Source organism: Lepidochelys kempii, chromosome 1 (assembly GCF_965140285.1).
Source record: "Lepidochelys kempii isolate rLepKem1 chromosome 1, rLepKem1.hap1, whole genome shotgun sequence".
Lineage (NCBI taxonomy): Eukaryota > Metazoa > Chordata > Testudines > Cheloniidae > Lepidochelys > Lepidochelys kempii.
In genome coordinates this window covers 26,699,727-26,723,299 of record NC_136380.1, presented here as the reverse complement: position 1 = coordinate 26,723,299, position 23,573 = coordinate 26,699,727, and the positions used below count along the sequence as shown (strand labels likewise).

Below are 23,573 nucleotides of genomic sequence, written 5' to 3'. Positions count from 1 at the left end.
TTCCCCATCTAGCTCCTTAGAATGACAACAAAAGGAATCAGGAGTTGTTCCTGATGATGAAAGGCTGCTCAGAAAAGTTGCTTCTGATCCATGATCTGGTGCTCTACTGTCCCCTTGAAGAGTTATCAGCTGCAGAACCTAGTCAATGAACAGCCTGGAAAGTTCTGCTGAGACCTTGACAAGGACTCATACAAGAAAGCAAGTTCGTAGAAGGCATTTTAAAAACAAAAACTAGCTACTTGATTACTTTCCACAGTCAAACGTGTATTATACTTTTGTCCAGTTCCTTGCTTTAATTTTGTTTGGCTCTCATAAAATACTGTGAGCTGAAACTAAGAAGCTCAGCTCTGTATCAAATCAAAGGGTAGGTCTACACTAAAGCTGGAAGATGTAATTCCCAGCTCCCAGGACATATCCATGCTAGTGCGCTAAAAAAAAAAGAGGGTAGCCATGGTGGCACAAATGCAGGACAGCTAGCTGATCCAAGGAAAAGCCTAAGGTCACAGATGGGGTCATACTCAGATCAGAGAGTCCCTCCCGCTGTTACAGCTACGCTTCTGTTTTTAGCATGCTAGGTCCTCAGAGCGAGTGCAGGTAGGTCTACTTAAGCTGGAAGTTACACCACCCGCTCCAATGTGCATAAGAACAGCCATACTGGGTGAGACCAGAGGTCCATCTAGCCCAGTATCCTGTCTTCCGACAGTGGCCAATGCCAGGTGCCCCAGAGTGAACGAACAGAACAGGTAATCATCAAGTGATCCATCCCGTCGCCCATTCCCAGCTTCTGGCAACAGAGGCTAGGGACACTATCCCTGCCCATCCTGGCTAATAGCTATCGATGGACCTATCCTCCATGAATTTATCTAGTTCTTTTTTGAACCCTGTTATAGTCTTGGCCTTCACAACGTCCTCTGGCAAAGAGTTCCACAGGTTGACTGTGTGTTGTGTGAAGAAATACTTCCCTTTATTTGTTTTAAACCTGCTGCCTATTAAAGACATACGCTAAGACCTGGAGGGAGGGAGGGAGGGAAGGAAGGAAAGAGCTACAAAATAAATCTGTCCTAGCAACCGCATCCAAAACTAATTCAACATTTTCACTTTATAAAAAAATAACATGGCAATGGTCCTAACAGAAGAGACTCTTCAAATGTTTCGTTTTTTCTTTGGTTACAGGGCCTTACTTTGGTTTTAGTAAGACATACTTGATCAAATGCCATGCCACAAACCATCTTGCTTTAGAAGGACGCTTTACTAGCTCTCCCACTGCACAGTACTATAGATAGGGCTAAAGTCTATCCTCAGACGTACCCATGTATTGTAATTCCTGTTGTCTTCTGTAGGAGTTGCATAATCAAGCACAGTATTAGGCCCTAAATTAAAATTCAGGTTAATGTTTTTAAATATTTGCTATCGTTACTGCTAAATATTTTGCTGTGAAACTCAACCTGATAAGTACAAGGTTAAGTCATCTAGCCTCTTCTGGCAGAGAAACTAACACATGAAAACGTGTTAAAGATTCTAATCTCAGTTACGCTGCAGTAAATCTGAAGCATCTCCACTAATGTCAAAAGACTGACTCTAGATTTACAAACAGTCAACTGAGATGAGAATAAGTTCTAAATCGTTCTATTAACTTTCAGAAAAGTTTTAACTTTCAGCAAGAAATATGTTTATGCACTCAGTACAACAAGTAAAACGCTCCCATAAAATTCACCCTGTACATCTTGGATTGTATCATCAGTGACTTTAAAAACTTTAAGATCACTTAAGCACAGCTTTACTTACTTCATAAAAGTATATTGCAATAATATTTATGAACCCAGTCCTACAAATGCTCTGCACACAGAGCGCTTTAATGGACTATGCCCTATATTGTTTCTAATAAAGATCTGATTCTGCAAGCATTATTCATATGAATTGTTCCAATTAAGTCAAATGAGTAAGAATGTAAGCTTGCTCCCAAAGAGTGAACTCTTCCTTAGCATCTGGCAATGAGGAAACAAATTACTTTTCAATATATGTGGGATGTGTCTTCCATATTGGCATATTGCTCTTCTCCAGTAGAATTCTCATTCACAGACCAAATACACACTAGCCTGTGCAAAAATAAAAAGGGGGCGGGTGGGTAGAGTATATGCACAAGAAGAGATCATTAGAGGATGTTTCTAAATCATTCTCTTGCCAGTTATCCTTTTCATGCAGATTCAAAGTACATCAGAAAGACCAACTCTGGGCAGCGTGTGCAGTTCAAGCAGACAGTGAACGATCAGCTATGCCTGCAGGAATGATGGAATGCTAGATTTGTTTTAAAAACCACTCTGGGTAAGAAACGTATTTATAGAGTGGAGAAATAATAAAACTGAAGATCTCTCTGAAGTGACTGAAAGAGTTCACTTCCAAATTAATGTTTAACTTACTGAAGCACATTTACAACTCGACTTTCAAATGTAAACAAGTACAAGTGAAAATCAGACTGGGCTTATATGAAAAAGTATTTTCCAATAGCCTTAGTCTGCTAATCACAGTGAGCATGGGCGGCTCTTTTCTTGTGAAGATTCCAACGTGCTTTACACAAAGAAAGCCAGGCAAGCCTTAGTATCCCCATTTTGCAGATAAAATAACTGCGGCAGAGAGAAGTTAAGTGGCTTGCCCAAGTCACCCCTGGAGCTAGAAATTTGAGGGATACTCTAAGCAGGATTCCCTACCCATTAGACCACACTGCTTCCCAGATATTATACACACACAAACAAGTTTTCTGCTTGCAAATACAATTAAAGACAAAGAAAACTGAAAGTGCGTTTTAAACTAGCGCAACTAATACTCCAAACAGTATTGCGTTACCTAGGGAGGTGGTAGAATCTCCTTCCTTAGAGGTTTTTAAGGTCAGGCTTGACAAAGCCCTGGCTGGGATGATTTAACTGGGAATTGGTCCTGCTTTGAGCAGGGGGCTGGACTGGATGACCTTCTGGGGTCCCTTCCAACCCTGATATTCTATGATTCTATGATTACTTACACTGCTTTATCCACACTGAAAACTTTAGGTGGTTAAAGTTTTAAAATCTAGAAAATTTTACGCTTAACATGGATGAGAGTCTCTTCCTATCACTGTTCCTCTTCATGTCCCCCACTCAGCTCCCTTCTATGCCCCTTTCTGTAGATATCATAGAATCATAGAATATCAGGGTTGGAAGAGACCTCAGGAGGTCATCTAGTCCAACCCCCTGCTCAAAGCAGGACCAATCCCCATTTTTTGCCCCAGATCCCTAAATGGCCCCCTCAAAGATTGAACTCACAACCCTGGGTTTAGCAGGCCAATGCTCAAACCACTGAGCTAACCCTCCCGCCCAAATCCATCCATTACACCCAAAGCCTTGCCATTGCCAGCTTCCTGCCCTCTTCCAGCTGCCCTCCCCTGGTTCCAAGACCAGGTAACACCCTATACACAATCTCTCTCTCTCTCTCCTGGACTGCTATTCCTCCACATTTCGACTCCCTCGCCTAGCCTCCTACCCTTCCAATCCATGTCTGCAATCAGTAGCAAGTCAATTGATATTTCATAGACATTTAACAATCATTTCAGACCTTTCTCTGTGTACACAGGAAGACAACGGTGTTCAATTGTGACCCATGAGGTAAATATGGTTCAGGTTGGGGAGGAGGAGCGAAAAAGGAACCAAATACTGCAACCTCCTGCTTTAAGGCACACCTACCATTCTGCAGCACATTTCTGTGCCCAAGCCTATAGTACAGGGAATCTAAACTGGGCACAAAGGGACACCGGCAAGGAAGCTTGTTTCAGCCTGAGGGGAACCAATTAATTACAAAACCCTTTAAATATATAGTCCTTTCCAGTTTTTCCTGACCCAATGGCATGTCTGGGCGAAGACTTCCTCTAGGTGGCACAGAGTACATACATGTAGCACTAATTATACATATCCAAGTGCTTTTCAGTAATCAGATAAAACTACCCTGAGAGAGACTTCAGCTGTGTTTTGAAATATTCTGCTGTGCAAACAGCATAGGCTAAAGACCCCCCAGCAAAACAGGAGCAGCACCAAGTCGCTGGAAACTGCAAACAGAAGGTACAAGGAGGTCAAGTTTAAGAAAGGCCCTTAAAAAAATGGCAAGTAGCACAAATCTGAACCAAAGCGCACTAACAATTTGGAGGGAACATCGTTAAAACATTGAAAATTGACGGCAAGATTTTAAAAACACTTCCCAATTTTAAAAGGCAACTAATCTAACTGCACAAATAATGAGCCAATCAAAACAAATTAAAGGAGCAGCAGAATTCTGTATCAGCTGTAAGTTTTTTTTAAAAAAAGAAACTGAAAGGCCAGCAAAACCAGCATTCCCTAACTGGGGACTAAACCTATATGTCAACCACAGATATAAAAAAGGAGAGGGAAGCCCCACTGCCCAGGTGAGATGCAGGAGCCCTGAACAGCCCAGCCGTACCTAACCCAAGGCTTCTGGGAAGTGGTGAAGGCAATGGGATTCTTACCAGAATGCACCATCTTTCATATCAGCCTCTAGCTGGTAAGGTCTCTGATAAAATTGAAGCCTTCCTTGGGCCACTGGAAAAAAGCAATTGCTTTTCCTCTCTGTTCCCATCCAGGTCTGTGATGAAAAACCTTCAGCTTCATATATTTTTGCATAGTTGGTGTTGCTTCCCCACCTTATTCACTAGGGAAACTTCATACCTGCTAGCTGGGAGAGAAGTTTTTGAGTTGCGGCCAGTACAAAAGAGGTAACAATGACATGCACTAAAGTTTCAGGGACAACGAGAGTACAGAAAGTGACACAGACTATCCAAAACACTGACGATACAAAGAAGCAAGTTGAGATTTTCAAGGTGCCCAAGGGAGTTAGGCTCCCCTGAAGATCTCAGCTAAATTCTAGCCTTTGGACCACAACTATAAAATACTATAACAAAGCTATGGGAAAAAAGGCGTATACACAAAATCTCAGTTTTGGGTCCATATTTACTGCCAACCTCTCTCTAGTATGCATTGCACTGCAGAAAAAAGAAAAGAAAAAAAATCTATAAAGAGGTTATTCCAAAGAAATAGCAGCTGACAACCCTACTCCCGCACGGAATCATGCTACATGATTCACAGCTTACATGACTCCACATAACTCAACCAATAACAGCGTGAGTTGCCGTTATTTAATCGCCACTTAAAGGAAACCTAGCAATGAATTCTGAATCCCAGTCTTAAAAATAGCCATGTAAACATCAAAATTATTAGCTCAACATTTCAATCTGAAGAGTCAACAGAACATTTCACCCAATGGCAGAACATAAATAGCCTAGTTTAAGACTCTCTAGATGCCATAATTCGTATAAGCAATGTGAAACATCATAATGCTTAACATTTAAAAAAAAAAACAGTGCAACATATCTGACGGCAAAATGGACGTTTATACCGTCATTATATGCACTTGTCACTAAATTTAATCTGCATTACCCTGAGAAGTGCTCAGATGGTTATAACACAAAACGTATGTTCAATGTTATTTAGTAGTATTAATAACCTCCTTTACTTCAAAATGTGAAACACTAATGGCTCCGCTCGAGATGGCTCACTTCTAACCTTTAACAACATTCAAGTGGCTGTAATTTTTATCAGATTGTTTGGAATTTGATTTAGTTCAAGTCCTGAAGCTACAATTAAACTCACAGCTACCTTTTCTAACTATGCTTCATTCAACAGCTGGAATAATCTTTCAAATCGGGGGGGGTAGAAGGGAAGGTGGAAGAACAGGACACAAAATGCTATTTACAACTGGTTTGCACAATACAAGTATCAGCAAGTTGATTTACATATTTTCTGAGTTGGTGGAAAACAAACCATTTCTTACCAGCACTGCAAGAAAATCATCAAAGCTACTTCCTCTCCCCACCTTTCACTCCCTCAAGTCCAGATGCTATTCGAGGCTGAAACCAAAATTGCTATGCAATTTTCCTGGGAACACACACAAAGGGATTTCCAAAATCTCTCAGCATTGGCCTAACTGTTCTCTCACTGCAGTCAATGGTGACATTCCCCTTGACTTCAATGGAAGAATTAGCCAACTCTGAGAACTTCTGAAAATTCCACCTGTAGAATCCAATACGTTTAAGGATCAGCTACAAAATCTGTAAATAATGGTACACCCCTTTTACAGTCCAAAAAAATCCACCCAGTTAACTGAAGCTGGAAGGGAATTTCAGGTCAGAAGAGCCATCTATGGTGGGATCCACAAAGGAGTTTAGGGGCCTGACCCCCAAGTTTGGCTCCACTGCAATCCACAAAACTCCTGCCGAACCTTGTAGGTACCTAACTGCACTTGGCACCTAAGTTTTTCAAGTAGAAATTCCCTTGGACCTCAGAGCATGTACACTGCTGTCTCCCTCCCACCTAAGCCCCAGAGTGATTCATGAACCACAGAATGAGGCATCTTCAGCTGCCTAAATCGCATGTGGGGCCATATCTGGTCAGCAGCCTCTGAGCACGCCTACTGGAAAAGGTGCTACTCAAACGTCTCCTGCAGGAGGTGCTGTGCACCCAACTACTGGTTTGGCCCAGTAATTAGAGCACACCTGATCACCCCCTCCTCAGGGAAAAACAGAGAGTGAAATGCAGGCTTCATTGAAGTCAGTTGGGTTTTTTTGTTTGTTTTTTTTCCCCATTGATTTCAGTAGGGTCAAGATTTCACCCAGAACATAAATAAACTTTGCAGCTGGCCTCGAAAATCAACAAACAGAGGACTCTGTCAGAGCCATTAGCCAGCCACTGTAAGTGACCTGCCTCTGGCTCCCAGGGCTACGAGATCTAAGACTGTTGGCTGGAGCGGAGCGTGCCAGCTGATATCAGCGATCAGGTCAGAACACAAGGAAGGGAATGGTCTTCAGGAGTCACATAACCCACACCACAAAGGACTTTCGAGATCAAAATCAACTCCCTGCATTGCACTCAGAAATGAACTAGGAGTCAGTGCAGCCCAGGGAAAAGTAGCACAATACTGGACCTCATCAGTCTCTCACTGCCGTATTGCCCTTTGTGTAGCAACAGCATAAACACAGTCAACGGGCTCAATTCTGATCTCAAACCTGTTTTGCACTGGCGCAACTCCAAAGACTTCAATGGACTTGCACCAAATTTAGGGTCTGCTTCTGCTCCCACTCCCACCTCAGTTAATGACAAATACCCATTGACTTGAATAACGCAAGACCAGGACCTTCCAATGGTTTCAGTGAAAGGAGAATCAGGATCACTCTCTTTTAGTCACATTTTTTTTTCACAAACATGATGAAGAGAGATACTAACAGGGTATAAATTGCATTTTTTAAACAAATACCTTTATTTTTATGAAAGCCACTTAATTTCCATAAACCTGCTCAAGCTTTTCTTTAAAAGAAATTTACTTTTCCAAAATGAACGCTGACTGAATTCCAAAATGCACTCATCTTTGTTTGTTATCAATTTTACTTTTAATTCTTGTGCAAACCCCACAATGAAGCATTATCTGGGCTGAATGCACTGCACAAACACTGTTTGAACCTAAATGAAAAACTCTCTATATAGGAATTAAAAACAGAAAAACTCACGTAAATATTTCATTTTCCACTTCTGTGAAAACTTTTCCACAAAAGGTAACATTTATATGCAATGTCCCATCACAATTTTTGTTCTGCTCTCTCAAATTCTCCTCTCTTCCGCTGAATCATAGGTGCTGGAGCACCCACAGGAAAAAAAAAAAAAAAGAGTGGGTGCTCAGCACCCACCAGGGGCCATGCCAGTCAGCTTCTCCCCACCCCCACAGCACCACCTGCCTGCCGGCGCGGCCCATCAACCAGCTCCTCCCCTTCCCTCAGAAGGAAGACACGGGGCAGGGCCTTGGGTGAAGGGGAGGAGTGGGACCTGGGGCAGAGCAGGAGTCGAGCACCCCCAGGCAAATGACAAAGTCAGCGTCTGTGCACTGAATACTGTAAAAACCTACTGAAACCCCACATTCCAACTGAAAAGGTAACTCTAACCCAACCTGGAACTGTGCTTGTGAAAAGCACTAGCTGGACAACCCAAGAGACTTCCCCGACGAGAGGCGTACAGCTTTCCGTGCCAGGGCTACAGCACTGTGGTGCCAATGTAGACACTGTGGTCGATGACAGCGCTGCAACTGGCCTCCAGGAGGTGTCCCACAATGCCTGTTCTTGCCTCTCTGGTCATCGGTTTGAACTCTACTGCCCTGCCCTCAGGTGACCAACCGTCATCCCCACCCCGTAAATTCCTTTGCAAATGTAAAAGTCCCCTTCCTGTTTGTTCTGTGACCCGGGCAGCAGTCTCAGCGCATCCTTCCAGGAGGCCATGCCTGCTCCACGCACCAGGCGATCCCCCACTTGGAGCAAAGCCAAGCTGGACTTCATAAGCATTTGGTGAGAGGAGGCTGTCTACTCCCAGCTGCTCTTCAGTCATAGGAGTTATGATACCTACAGACAGATTTCATGATGCATGACAGAAAGGGGCCATGACCGGGACACAATGCAGTGCGGGTCAAAGTGAAGGAGCTGCGGAACGCCTACTAGAAGGTGCAGGAGGCAAACTTCTGCTCCGCAGCTGCACCCACGAGCTGCCGGTTCTACAAAGAGCTGGACGCAATACTCAGCGGTGACCTCACCTCCACTGTGAAGACCCCTGTAGATACTTCAGTGGTTCGCATGCCAGTCGAGAGTGGACTGAGCCAGGAGGAGGAAATCTTGGACGAGGATGTGGAGGGGGACCCAGAGGCAGATGATGACTCGGAGGTCAGAGATGCATGCAGCCAGGAGCTCTTTTCTACCCCGGAAGAGGCTAGCCAGTCACAGCTGTCGGAGATTGGTGAAGCGCAAACAGGAGAGGAGGCCCCTGGTAAGTGGATTTGATTTTGGGAATCGCTGAAGCGAGTTGTTGGGGGCAGGAGGGCTGCAGAAAGCAGGCTTGTCTCCTGCCGCATGCCGCGTCTAAGCAGCGGAACAGGCTGTTGATTGACTTCCTCACTTCACAGGAATCTGCCTCAGAGATCTTCAGCAAAACTCTCATGGAGATACTGGGCAATCCGCTGCCCTGGGTTCTTTGGCAGAGCTGCTTTGTTTCTTGCCCTATTAACGGTAACTTTCCCGTGCCACTGTGCCATCATGGTTGGAGGGGCGAGAACACCATTTCTGCACACAGGCGAGCAACATAGAGGCCGGGGTGGAAGCCGCAGTGTTGGAGAAGACCCTCCCATGATTTCCTGCTCACCCTCAGCAGCGAGATATCTTCCATAATGATCACATCCTTTGGAAAGTGTGGGGACAGGAATGATTATCAGGCCCCCCTACATTGCTGCCTCTCCCCAAGAGCCACATGCCCAGTGTACAGCAGGGGCTGGGAAGAGTGATCTACCTTGCCCCTGCGACTACTCACTATTTTGGGGGTCCTGTCGCTCATATGTGCTTGCCTGGGGTCAGCCAGTTAGTGACAGGTGTGTGAGTACTGGCTGTGTTTTAAAGCACTGAATCAGTGTTGTCTGTGTTGCAAACAATACTGCTGCTATAAAATGTTGCAATTAAACTTCAGAGAGATGACTGTGGGAGCCCAGCCTCCCTCTTTGTTTCTGGAGGCTGAACAGGTTGCAGAATTAGAAAGCGGCCAAGAAGAACTAAGGAGGATTTTCTGTGTGGTGTTATGATGCACTCTGTGGCCGAGAAATAGGAATTGAAGGAGTGGCAGAACTGCAAGAAGAGAGACCAAAAGGAGAATGCGGCACACCAGAATGAAGCCACGGAGCGACTCTTAAACATTATGGAGTGCCAAGAGGACACGTTCCAGGTGATACTCCCATGTACCCCCCAGACACCACCTCCACACTCTTATCTACCTCCTGGCTCGTCTGTACCCACAGCATTCCACTCCTCCCCCATCACAGTCCACCACTGCAGATTCCCACTATCCACTGCATTCAACACCCATCCCTCTGCAGTTTGGCCCTGCTGAAGTACAGTACCCGCTGCATTGTACTCCAAAGGAGAAGGCTGGATATGATCCCTGGACATACACAAATCTTTAGGTTTCAGAGTAACAGCCGTGTTAGTCTGTATTCGCAAAAAGAAAAAGAGGACTTGTGGCACCTTAAGACTAACCAATTTATTTGAGCATAAGCTATCGTGAGCTACAGCTTTAGCCGTCCTGGGACCCTCCCTTCTCCCATCCCCATCACTTGAGGGTTTTTTTTTGGTTTGACTCTCTCCTCCAGTTGTTGTTTTTTAATAAAAGAATTGTGTTGGTTTGAAAGCAATCTTTATTCTATTAATTGAAAGCAAACAGAGCCCTGAAAAGCCACAATTATGTTAAACCTTCACATTACATTGTCTGCACCAATCACAATCACCTCCTAGCATTATAAGCACTGCATTCCCAAGCACAGCAACAAATATTAGTGGCTTTCAGTTTCAAATAGCTGCCTCAAGGCATCCCTGATCCTTATGTCCCTGCGTTGCACCCCTCTAATAGCCCTGGTCTCTGGTGGCTCAAACGCAGCCTCCAGGCGCTGAGTCTCTGTGGTCCAGCCCTGACTGAAGCTTTCACCCTTCCCTTCACAAATATTATTGAGCATACAGCACACGGCGAGGCGATAAGCATTAGAATATTGTCATCAGCCAGGTCCAGCTTCCCATAAAGGCAGCACCAGCGGGCTTTTAAACTGCCGAATGCACACTCAACAGTCATTCTGCACTTTCACAGCCTGTTTTTGAACTGCTCCTTGCTTCTGTCAAGTTGCCCCATGTATGGCTTCATAAGGCACGGCATTAGAGGGTAGGCTGGGTCTCCCAGGATCACAATGGGCACTTTGACTTCCCCTACTGTGACCTTCTGGACCAGGAAGACAGTCCCTGCTTGCAGCTTCCTGAACAGGCCACTGTTCCAAATGCATGCGTCATGCACCTTTCTGGACCAGCCTGCGTTCATGACTGTGAAACACCCACGGTGATCCGCAAGTGCCTGGAGAACTATTGAGATATACCCCTTGCAATTAATGTACTTGGTAGCTAGGTGGTCTAGTGCCAGAATTGGAATGTGCGTGCCATCTATCACGTCTCCACAGTTAGGGAAGCCCATTTGTGCAAAGCCATCCACAATGTCACGTTGCCCAGAGTCATGGTCTTCCACAGCAGGATGCAATTAACGTCCCTGAACACTTCTGTCAACACGAGTCCAACCGTCGACTTTTCCAATCCAAACTGGTTAGCGACCGATCGGTAGCAGTCTGGAGTAGCCAGCTTCCACAGTGCAATCGCCATGGGCTTCTCCAAAGGCAGGGCAGCTCTCATTCTCATGTCCTTGTGCCACAGGGCTGGGGGGAGCTCATCACACAGTCCCATGAATGTTGGTTTCCTCATCCAAAAGATCTGCAGCCACTGCTTGTCACCCCAGACGTGCATCACGATGTGATCCCACCACACAGTGCTTATTTCCCAAGCCCAAGAGTGGCGTTCCACTGTGGTCAGCACCTCCGTGAATGCCACAAGCAATCTCGTGTCATAGCTACTACGCGTGGCGAGATCAATGTCGCACTCCTCTTGCCTTTGTAGTTTAAGGAATAGCTCCACTGCCACTCATGACGTGCTAGTCAGAGCAAGCAGCACACTGGTCGACAGTTCAGGATCCATTCCTACAGACCGAAGAGGCAGAGCGCTCAGTACACAAACCGTTGAAAGATGGCGCCAAATGTGGACAGAAGCACAGGGACTGCTGGGATGCGAAGCAACGCATCGTGGGACAGAACCCAGGATGCCCCATGACCCCCTCTGCCTTCCCACAACTCTTACCGGCAGGAGAGGGAGAGATGCTGTCTGGGATAGCTACCCAGAGTGCACCGCTCCGAATACTGCTGCAAGTGCCACAAGTGTGCACACGCTATTGCGCAGGCAGCTGACAGTGTGAACACACAACAGCGGTTTCCCTTCAGAGCGATAACTGCCGGCGCTGTAACTCTGCCAGTGTAGACATACCCAGAGTGTCCCAGCTAAATACAAGGTGGAACAGATTGTTTAGCATAGGTAGTTAACACACATTTCAAGGGACCATTCAAGGTGAAGTGGCCCATTAACCTCTGCAGTTATGGGGGAGAAAAGAAAAAAAAAAGATGGGGGAGGGGTTAAGTGAGTTATATATTGCTGTCATGAGCCATGAATCCAGCATCTCTGTTCAGTCCATGATTTTTAGTATCTACCAAAGTTATGAATTTCAACTCCTGGGCTTGTCTTTTGAAGGTACTGGGCAGGTTTCCTTTGAGAATGAGGACTGATAAGTCAGATATAAAGTGATGGCTTTGTGAAAAGTGTTCCCACACAGGTGATGTGGTATTTTTGTCTTATTTTTCTGTGTGAGTTCATGTGAGGGCATAGTGATTGTCTGGTTTCATCCACAAAGTTGTTTGGGGGATGAGGTACACCACATGTTGTGATAGGAATGGATCTTGAAAGATGTGTTGTGGGGGTAGATGTACTGTAGCGGTGGAGATATGTCTCCAGATTTTGCTGTTCTTCTGGCAGGGTCTGGTGCTGCTTTGAGTTGCTGTAACCTGGTCTGCGGAGAGCTTGCTGAATAGAAACACTGGATTTATGGCTTATTACAACAATCTATAACCTACTTAAGCCCCCTACCACCGTTTTTTCCCACCTGTCCTGCCCCCCTAGGACTGGAGAAGTGTTAATGGGCCATTTCACCTTGAATGATCCCTTGAAATATGCATTAACTACTTGCTAAACAAGTGGCTCCACCTTGTACTTACCTGTAACACTTTTAGTACATTTCCCAGACCTGAAGAAGAGCTCTGTGTAGCTCAAAAGCTTGTCTCTCTCACCAACAGAAGTTGGACCAATAGAAGATATTACCTCACCCGCCGTCTCCCTTAAATCTTCTGTTGAGCCACTGAACAGACACAGCATGGGTGGCAGCAGTGAGAGCTTCTTCACATTATATACCACTGTGCCTCCCAGCCTAGTAGAGATTACTTCTAGTGTGAAACTCTGGTCTCACTGAAGCCTGGGGCAAAACTGCCACTGACTTCAGCTGAGGCAGGATTCCACCACTGGTCTAGTAGTTCGGTCTCCCTGCCCATTCTGTCTTTGGCCTTCTAGCCAAAACCATCAGGATGCTAAATGTGCAAGCAGCTTTGGTGATGTGAACTAGAGACAAGTCACAAAACCATTCACATAAGTCATCAAATAGCCATAAGATGGTAAAAAAAAAGAAAAGAAAAGAAACACAAAAACAAAAATTTTAGTCACTACTGACCTGTGCTTGATTCAAACCTGCATCCAAGAGATGAAAGGTATTCTATATCCTGTATTGGGACTGCTTGGGATAACAAATCCTCTCCTACCCCACAGATTTTTCTCATACAAGTAAAAGAAAACTATTAATCTGAGCAACATTTGTACTGTTTGCATGTGTCACAAACATTTGAGAACTCCAAACATATTTACGTCCGTAATGGAATAAGAGCTACTAAATCCTATCAGCAAGTAATGGCTAGACACCCTACTCAGGTATAATTGCCCACTTCATTCTATTTGACATAATCTATCAACTAGGTTACATCAGGTCGTATTGCCGTACTGGAGAATGGCAACAATGAAAACGTAACTTGTTAAAATATAATGCACTTATGTCAGAAACAAGGACTGCACTGAAAGAACCGAGTGTTTTATATGGCCGTCATCACAGTAGTAAAATAGCATAACACACAGGTCAATGGGCACCCTCACCTTATTGCTAGTTAACAGGTGTTACTATATAGGTAGTAAGATTCCAAGAGATACAACTTTTAGTTAGAAAGCAAGGCTCTTGCCCTTTAAAAAAAGCTTAACATCTGAAGGCAAGTACAGTCAAGGCAACCTACTGATTATCCGCGATAACACTAGATGCACAGGCACTGGAAAAGAAAGAAGCAGAGCTACCTCGCTGCTTTCTGGAGCGCCAGTAAATTGGTTCTAATTTGGGTTTCTCAGCCGGCCTGCAACATCTTTTGGGCACACGGTTCTGTGAACTCTTTCACAGCAGCTTCTCGGGACCACAGACTGGCTCCAGAGGGATCGTCTGTTCTTTTCCTAGCGCCACCAACACGGTTTCTTCAAGGAAACAAGAGCAACTTTGGTTAAATTTAAAGGATAAGCTGTGGGTCACCAAAAATGGGGAGCAAGAACTGGACCCTCGCTGTTTCATGGCGCCCTGGTTTCCCAGCTCCGGTGTATACCCCCTATATAACTGCTTCTAAGCGACCACTGAAAGCAAGGGCACCCCTCAGCCGTTAGCGAACAGGGCAGGATTTCTCCTCCCTAATTCTCAGAGCTCTCTCTTTTTCAGCTGCTAATTCCTCCGCCAGGAACCTGACCATTCATAAGTAAAGCCTCTGCTACATACTATCAGTGACTATGCCGGTGGAGAACACATCTTCTCCTGGAGAGAGGCGAGTTAGATTTTTGACAAACACCGAGCAAAGGATGCTCCTGGCGGAGTCTGACAGCAATGCAAAGGGAGAGAAAAGGAGGAGAGAGGGAACGCACGCATTTCCCGGAGCATTGTCTCTGGAACAAGGTAAGCTTGCTGCTCCGGAGAGCTATCGGAGTTTTCCCTTCTTTTATGTCCCGCTTACTTGCATTTATTTTAATTGGATCTGGGACTGAGGACAATCGTCAAACCTTTTAATCCTCTAAACAACAAAGCAAGGGCACGAAGCCACCAAGAACAAAATACAAGGCACACAACGATACGTCTCTTTAGCGACTGGGGGAAGGGCGCGGGGGTTGCCCCCGTAAATAATCCGGCAGGGTTCAAGAAATAGCAAAAGAAGTACAACGGTCTCCTAATCATAGAAGTTAGGGGTGGGAAAACCACATTTACCAGTCCCCAAACTAGGGCAGGTTTTGCTCCATGCCTACATTTACCAGCAAGTGGAAACACGGTCATCTGATGATTTCTTTTAGCTCCTTTATGTTAGCAAATGGAAATTCAGTCCCATTTGCAAACCAATGCAGCGGGGATGGAAACGGTCCGAGGCCCCAGCAACCCTCCTGCGGCTGCCCTACAAAGGCTGAACTAATCATTAACCGCAAAGGCAAAGCGAGATCTGTTCCCTCCGCCCGATCCCAGGCAGCAGCCAAGGGAGAGGTGAGAGATTATTGCAACGCTCACCCCACCCCCACCCCCCGCAAAAAAACCAAACTTGTTTCAAACGTGCAGAAATCCAAACGAAAGCGACCGGCCCCCAGGGCACGATTGGGAGCGACGGGGAGAGCAGTCTCCCCTCCCCCCACCCTCCAGCACTGCCCATTGCAAACACTTCCCCTGTGCGACCCCCACCGGGCAGAGTCCGCGCTGCCAGCCCCCAAGCAGGGAGCAGCTGAGCGATTCTCTCTGCTGGTCTCCGGCCGCAGCAGCCCCGCCGCCACCTCCCGGGGAAACCCCCCTCTGCAGCCATGCAAAGCGCAGCACAGTAACCGCCCCTTCCCCCCGCACCTCCAACGAGCAAGTCACGCCGCGAAGAGACGGGATTGCGGAAGGCGAACTCCCCTTCCACGCGGAGAGCAGCAGAGCAGAGCCCAGAGCAGCAGCAAGCCTCCGCCAGGCACCGCGATCGGCTGGGCTAGTAACGAACGCAGCTGAACAGCATAAGCAGAAAACTCCCCCGCGCCCCAGCCTCCGACTGTGTTTAAATCTGGTGCAAAGCAGGAGAACACTCACTAGCAGCAGGATTGCACTGCAGGGGGGGGGGGAACCCCACTTGCTTCCTCCCTTTGCAAAAGCACAGCTCACCCGGAGAGCCACTGAGCTACAGATAAAGATCAAACACACCCGACGGGCTGGGGTCAGCAATTTGCATCGGCCTAAGGGGAGTTTCTCCTGCTTTACGAAAACCGAACCGGTTTAAGTTTTGCAACTTGCACATGCGAACTTCCCTATCGCGCGGAGCCCCTTCGGAGCGTGCACTGGGGCTGCTGCACCTTCCTCGGCGTCCCACGCTAGCGGCAGCGCGGGCTGTGCACGCCCAGGCAAGTTTGCAAGGTGGAAAGTTTCCACGCGTATCCCCCAGCCCGCTCCTGCCCGCCCGGCTCTGCAAAGGGACCGGCCAACCCCAAGAAGCAAAGGCGCCGCACCCTTCCCTCCAGCGGCATCAGCTCCGGGGCTTCCTCCGCTGCACGGTCTCCATGAGCCCGGGAGCCAGCCCCGCTGCGCCCTCCCGGTGCAGCGCGCAGCCCGGGACTGGAGCCGGGAGGAGACGGCTGGAGGCTCGGCGCGCAGCTCCGGACTCTGCCTGGGGGCTCTGAGCGGAGGGGGAAGGGGGCGATCCCAACCCGCCGGTCTGGTCACAGCGCAGCCTACCGGGAGGAGAGCCCGCTCCCGTGTCGCCGCCTCTTCTTCCCCTTGCCAGCCTCTCCCTAGCAGAGAGACAGACCCACACTCACCCCGCTCCTGCCGCCTGCTCTCTGGGGAACACAGACGCTCAGCCTCTGTGTCCGCTCATCCCGGCTGAGAGACGCTCGCTCTCCACAGCCTCCCTGGTGCCTCTTCTTCCCCTCAAAGACACACACGGCTCGCCCTGGATCCTCGCAAGCGCCTGCCTCCTTCCCGTCACAGCAGGCAGACCTCACGAGTTCTTCTCTCCCATCCCCAGCTGCCGCGCTCCTACACACCCACCCTGCAGCCTCTCACATCTGCCTCAACCCATCCCACCGGCGCAGGGAAGGCTACACCCTCAGCTCGATGCAATACTCCTTCAGTGGCAGGGCGAGCCACACGGTGCACTGTAAAAGCCCGAGATCTGGACAGGGCTTCCCAGTGTGTTTCTGCTTTTATCCCGCGGCCCTTGCTCCTTACTGTTGTTTACCCCGATCCCCTGGCGGGTAGTTATGGGTGATGAGTCATTATCTATGGTCCTATACTATGCTCAATAGCTGACTCGCTTGCAATATTTAATAAAAAGAAAAGGAGGACTTGTGGCACCTTAGAGACTAACCAATTTATTTGAGCATCAGCTTCCGTGAGCTACAGCTCACTTCATGGGATGCATTCAGTGGAAAATACCAGCTTTTTGCGAATACAGACTAACACAGCTGCTACTCTGAAACAATATTTAATGTCTATCTTGCCAACACCCTTGTGAGGTAGGGAGCTGCTTGTATCCCCATTTTAGAGATGAGGAACTGAGAGACACAGGCTGAGACTTTCAAAAGTACCTAGTTTTGGGAAGTTCCTAGGCCTTAGTGAAAGTCAATGGGATAGGAGTTAGGAACCTAAGTCACTTAGGCATTTTTAAAAATTCCTCCTTAAATGATTTACCTAAGGCCACACAGGAAGCCTGGGGTGGATCAAGGAACTAAACCTATGTACCCCACAAATCGAGCTAGCAGCTTAATTTTTGAGCCAGCTGCCTTCTTTTATTGCTTGTTTTTCATCTGGCAGCTTTTCCCCTTTTTTTGTGTGTGTGTGTGTGAAAAATCTTTTATCTTGGTTGATAATTACAGGAAATATCTTTCTCATGCTTTCTTGTATGTCAGAACCTGGAATATAAGAACAGCCATACTGGGTCAGACCAAAGGTCCATCTAGCCCAGTATCCTGTCTACCAACAGTGGCCAATGCCAGGTGCCTCAGAGGGAATGAACAGAATAGGTAATCAAGTGATTCATCCCCTGTCACCCATTCCCAGCTTAGGTGTCTCAATTTCTTCTCTGTCCCATCGATTCCTACCTGGGGTTGAATGGTGCTTCAGGACTTCCAGTTTTCATGTCTAGTTTGTATTCATGGATTCTGCACTTGGTAAGAGTCCAGCTTAGCTTTGCTAGTTTCACCGTAGTGAGGGTAGTCTGCTGTGATAGCTCTGCACAAGGATTTGTAGCAGTGTACAAGGTTGATTTCTTCCCAGTGTTTCATATATTGGTATTATGTAGGGTCTAGCATCTTGAGCATTTTCAGATTTTTCACTCCATTGGCTTGTTGGGACTGTTGGGAGCAGGAAATACAAGAGTGGATTATGCCTCTGTAGTTATTTGGGTTGAGAGCCACTTCATTTTTGAGTACTGGGGTAGGCTTTTATGTACTAGGGTACTTATTACTTGTTTCACAATATGCATATTCATGTTGCTGAACTGTATGTCCATTATGGCACTTTTGCTGTGCTAAGGGTAAATCTGCCCAAGGAGCCCCTCTTGTTCTACCATTGAGAACATTTTCTGTATAGTTGGCAATGTCTTCCCATTTGTGTTGATGGTGATGCTCAACGATCCCTATTTTAATGGGGTGTTATGATAAGGTAGGTCATCTCTAAATCTGTTTGTCTCCCTGTGTAGAGATGGAATCCAGTTCCCTGCTTGTACAGTCACTTATGGCTTATGTACTACATCTGAGAGAGACAGCTATCACCAGTGAAACTGCTTTGAAGTGTTAATTTTGTTTATTTTCTAGTCTGTTGCTCTTTCACTCTTTTCTTGCCTACCCCTTTACTGTTGGTCACAGTTGCTAAACATGACTTCCAACCAGAGGACAGGTGAAAAGTTCCCCATGAAAACCACTGTCAGCATTGCTCTCTCCACTGATCTCATAAAACACTCAGCATGCATTGGGCAATCTGCTGCTGTAAATTAGTGTGAAGGTGGAAAAAACCCAGCAAAAGCCCACATTAATCACACTATCCAGGCCAATAAGCACAAAACAAGAGGGCCAGACTGTAGCCAACAAAACAAACAAACAAACAAACATCAAACACTGATTGTTTATTTTAAAACCCTACTGACTACAACTAAAAGTGTGAATGCCCCATGGCAGAAGTACATAGGCAATGTTACCTTTTACTAAAACAAAACTACACTACAAGTCATTTTATACTAATGTTTGTTTTTCTCATAATGGGTCATCCAGCGAAATTTACTACTACTACTAAAAGTTTATTAATATTTGGTTTTTGGTAGTCTCAAGAAGCTACAGCTGAGACCAGGGGAGCATTGTGCTAGGTACTATAGAAACACAAAGTAAGGAATAGTCCTGTTCCTAAGAGCTTATACTCTGCACAGTCAAGAACAACATATACTGGGAAGGAAAATATAGTATATTACAGGTGGTATTGGGAGAAAAACTGATTTAGCTGAGGGATTAGCCACTGGGCTAACAGGACCCATGTCCAGGGGCCCCAACCAATTGGGCGGCCCTGGAAAAATGGGTGCCCCCGCACACCTACCCTGCTCCCCCTCCACCCAGCGCTCCTGCCAGGGAGCGGGGTCAGGGCGCAGGGGCACCTGCAAGGGAGCGGGGGAAGCCCTTGCTCCCCGATCCCGCTGCCCGGCAGGAGCGCTGGGTAGACAGGTGTGGTAAGCCCCATTCACCCCAACCCCATTTCCCCTGCAGGAATGCCGGGGGAGGGGTGGGGGGACTTCAGGTGGAAGGGGCCCCCACTTGCTCCAGCCCAGGGCCCCACAAAACCGTAATCCACCTCTGGAGCCAGGAACCCAGATCTCCCCAGTCCTAGTATAAAAACAGTGCTCCTTAGCTTCCAAAAGACCTTGCAGATAATGTTATACAGTACTGTTTCTTAAGTCGTCTTTTTGAGATATTGGCTGTTTTTCTTTATATTTTTGAACTGCCTCTGTGGGTGAATGGTAACATTATAAAAACATAAATAAAACTAAACACAAATTCCTCTAACTATAAATTAAAATACTGGGATAGATTGTGTTCCATGCCACTGCAATTTTGTTCCTTACAAATTATTGTAATGAACTGGCTAGTGTATGTGTACACCTCTGCCCTCTACTGGAAAGAATCAGAACTGTGTGTCAAAGTTCTTATACTGCTTGTATGGGGGTGGGGGGGATGTGAGAACCTGGATTTATGCAGGAAATAGCCCAGCTTGATTGTCATGCACATTGTGTAAAGAGTTGTCACTTTGGATGGGCTATCACCAGCAGGAGAGTGAATTTGTGTGGGGGGGTGGAGGGTGAGAAAACCTGGATTTGTGCTGGAAATCACTTTAGATAAGCTATTACCAGCAGGACAGTGGGGTGGGAATAGGTATTGTTTCATATTCTCTGTGTATATATAAAGCCTGCTGCAGTTTCCACGATATGCATCTGAGGAAGTGAGCTGTAGCTCACGAAAGCTTATGCTCTAATAAATTGGTTAGTCTCTAAGGTGCCACAAGTCCTCCTTTTCTTTTTGCGTATACTGCTTATATTTACCTTTAACTCAAATGGGAGGAGGCTGTATTTGCGGAGTAGGAAGTATGAAGACTGCAGTGCCGTCCCTACTGTTGTCATGTACTTCTGAAAAGTGTTGCACTGAATTTGTTACAATATTGCACAGTCCTTTGTTTAGCCTTCTGATAGGGCTTCCACTGCTTCTCCTGGGAAAACTATTCCACAATTTTATGGATTTCACTGTCAGGACAGGTTCTTTCTCTATTCCACCTATCGCCCATTCAATATTTGGCCTAAATTTCTATTTTCTTAATTCTATCCTTTGATAATACACCCTACAGATATTTACAGACTTACATCTGTTGTAGATCCCCCTTAGTTGTCACTTAGCCAAAGTCTATATATCAGATTGGAAGGTATTCAAATTTTTATCGGTAAATGTCAGTAAGCATTGATTTCACCATATATGCACAGACTGATGACAAAATATTTCCATTGATAATAAATGAAATTTACAGATAAGAAAAGCAAGAACACTGCCGCTTGGGAACTTATTAGAGTTTGATTTAAGGATATTTACTTTGTGTATTTTGACATGTGACAATTTGTGTTTTAACGATTTGAATTTCAATGTCTACTGTCATTCAATAATTGTCAGAGCCCCATAATTTCCTGCAACTCTGAAAATTTTAATTGCTAAAAATAGAAAAAAAGTGCTTAAAAATAAACATTGATATTATCTGTCAAAATTATTTAAAAAATTAAAAAGTCTAGTTCTGCCAAGCCTTCCTCTGTCTATATATTTACTGAGGGTTACAGTAGATAAATGCTAATGAGTATTAGTAGTTAGTTCAGTTTTTCCTTATTAATCAATCCCTCCAGCCCTGTAATGATTTTTGCTGCTCTTCTCTGAACTATCCCCAGTAGGGAGGGAATTCTGTTGATTAGCAATAGCACTTTGTATGGATGTAGCATTTTGTTCAGTTGTAGATTACTTTTCTAAAGGAGGGAAACAGTTTGCATGTGGAGTAACTAAGGCATAGAGGACCATACTGTCCTCTCGTACCAGTTTTTTACATGGTGTAACTTCATCAACTTCAATGGAGTTACCCCTGATTTACACTGCTGTGAGAGGAGAATTAGGTCCAGAGTGGTTAAGTGAGTTGTGTCAGTCAGCAACTGAACCTAGGTCTCCTGACTCCCAAGTCCCATCTCAGTCTACTCGATCCAGCTGATCCTAAAACATAGTCATCTATAGAATTACTATTGAAAACAAAATAACACAACTATCATGTCTGATATATCATGTTATCATACTCTACAAACACCACTCTGGAAATTGCTTCTTGATCTCCATATGCCATCTTCTAAACCAGGGGTGGGCAAACTACGGCCCGTGTGCCAGATCCGGCCCACAAGATTGGCACCCCCATGGCGCCGCGGGCCCCCTGCCGCTCCCTGAAGCGGCCAATACCACGTCCCTGTGGCTTCTGGGGGTGGGTGGGGGGAACGGAGGGCTCCGCGCACTGCCCTCACCTGTGGGTACCTCCCCCGAAGCTCCTACCGGCCAGGGGCTGCAGGGAAGTGGTGCCGTCTGCTTCCGGGAGCGGCGCAGGGCCAGGGCAGGCGCGGGGGTGGTCAGGTAATCGGTGCCGGAGTTGGAATCCCTCCTGCACCCTGCACCCCAACTCCCTGCCCTGAGCCCCCTGCCTGCACCCCAACCCCCTGCCACACTCCGCATCCCCTCCTGCACCCCAACCCCCTGCCTGGAGCCCCCTGCCGCACTCCACATCCCCTCCTGCACCCCAACCCCCTTCCCTGAGCCCCCTCGTACACCCCACACCTCTCCTCTTCCCCAACCCCTTGCCCTGAGCCCCTTCTTGCACACCACACCCCCTCCCGCACTCCCTCCCACACCCCAACCCCCTGCCCCAGCCCTACATTCATGGCCCTGCAAGCAATTTCCCCACCCAGATGTGGCCCTCGGGCCAAAAAGTTTGCCCACCCCTGTTCTAAGCAAACAGCAAGGGAAATCTTGTCACCCTCCTGCAAAGATGACCAAATTAATGAAGATCTAAATAAACCACTAGTGGGATATATAATTTTACTTTTTAATCTACTCAGGAATTGATGTTGAAATTATAGTTAATGATTATTCAGCTAAGCCTAAGGTAAAGAAAAAATAAAACCAAGTCAGAGGACAAAAGGCTTCCAAGAGCTCCAAGAAGGGACAGAGAGACTGATTTTACATCTGATCTTAACTGAACCTGCAGCACACTCTTAAAAATAAATCTCAGCATATTGTCATGAATTATGAAACACTGGAATTAATGTGAAGAGCTGCTTGTACACTATTTTAGAATCAACTTGGTTTAGGCAAATTAACACATATTTTACTTCACCAGAACAAATGTTAGCAACCCTGTTGTTTTTCAAAACATCAAACTATTTGCGTAATGAAAAATATCTTAATAGACGTTGTTCCCCAGGGCTGTTGTGAAAGTTACTTTGAAAAGAATCAAATCTGTTACGAATCACCAATTGCTTGATTCAAAATACTACTGATTATTTTCATATAGGTGTAAGAGATTACTCATTGCCCAGGCTGGCCTTTCTGGGTATGTCTACGCTGCAATTAAAAACCCATTGCTGGCCTATGCCCACTGACTTGGATTCAGGTTAGTAGGCTGTTTAATTGTGATTTTGACTTTCAGGATTGGGCTGGTGCCTGGGCTTTAGAACGTGACGAGATGGGATAGCCCCAGAGCTCAGGGTGCAGTCTGAGCCGGAATGTCACCACCACAATTAAACAGCCCCTTAGCCTGAACCCCACAAGCCCGAGTTAGCTGGCTTGGCCAGTCACGGGTTTTCAATTGCAGTGTAGATATACCCGCAGTTTACAGGGCCTTAAGCTGCTAAAAGGGGAAAGAGGGTAATTGGGCTTCCTGCTCAAAAAAGGCATGAACATCAGAGAAAGTTGTTTTCACTTTTGGCAACTGTGGTGCCGGAAGTAGACACTGGGGAGGCCCATTTGGTGAATCTGCATGAGTCCACAAGCAGCCAATAGCATGCTGATCCCAGTCTTACGTTACCTTTGCTATATCTGGCTATAACAGATACCACGGTGCCAGTCTACGGCTCCTGTACATCAACTTTGGTTTTTGTTTTTCTGAAGAACATCAAAACTGAAAATACTCCAAGTTGAGTTTTTTGTCCGAAAAGTAATCAGGATTACTTCTTACTGTTTGAGGCATCAGTTCAGCAAGGCACGTAAAGACATACTTTCAGCATATGGGTGAATACTTTATGGATGGACTTAAGGACATGCATAACTGCTTTGCTGAATCGGGGTCTAAAACAGTTATCTGAAAAAGTCATCT

At 46.2% G+C, this 23,573-nt stretch overlaps 1 protein-coding gene across 4 annotated transcripts in view; it reads right to left on the bottom strand.

Moving 5' to 3' along the window:
- FAT3 (FAT atypical cadherin 3) overlaps positions 1-16,261 on the bottom strand; it is a 559,302-nt gene extending 543,041 nt beyond the window's left edge. For all 4 annotated transcript variants that reach the window (XM_073336876.2, XM_073336917.2, XM_073336926.2 and 1 more), the window contains exon 1: positions 16,163-16,261. The gene's annotated coding sequence lies outside the window, so the exon portion shown is untranslated. The remainder of the gene's footprint in view (positions 1-16,162) is intronic.
- Between the last annotated feature and the right edge of the window lie 7,312 nt (positions 16,262-23,573).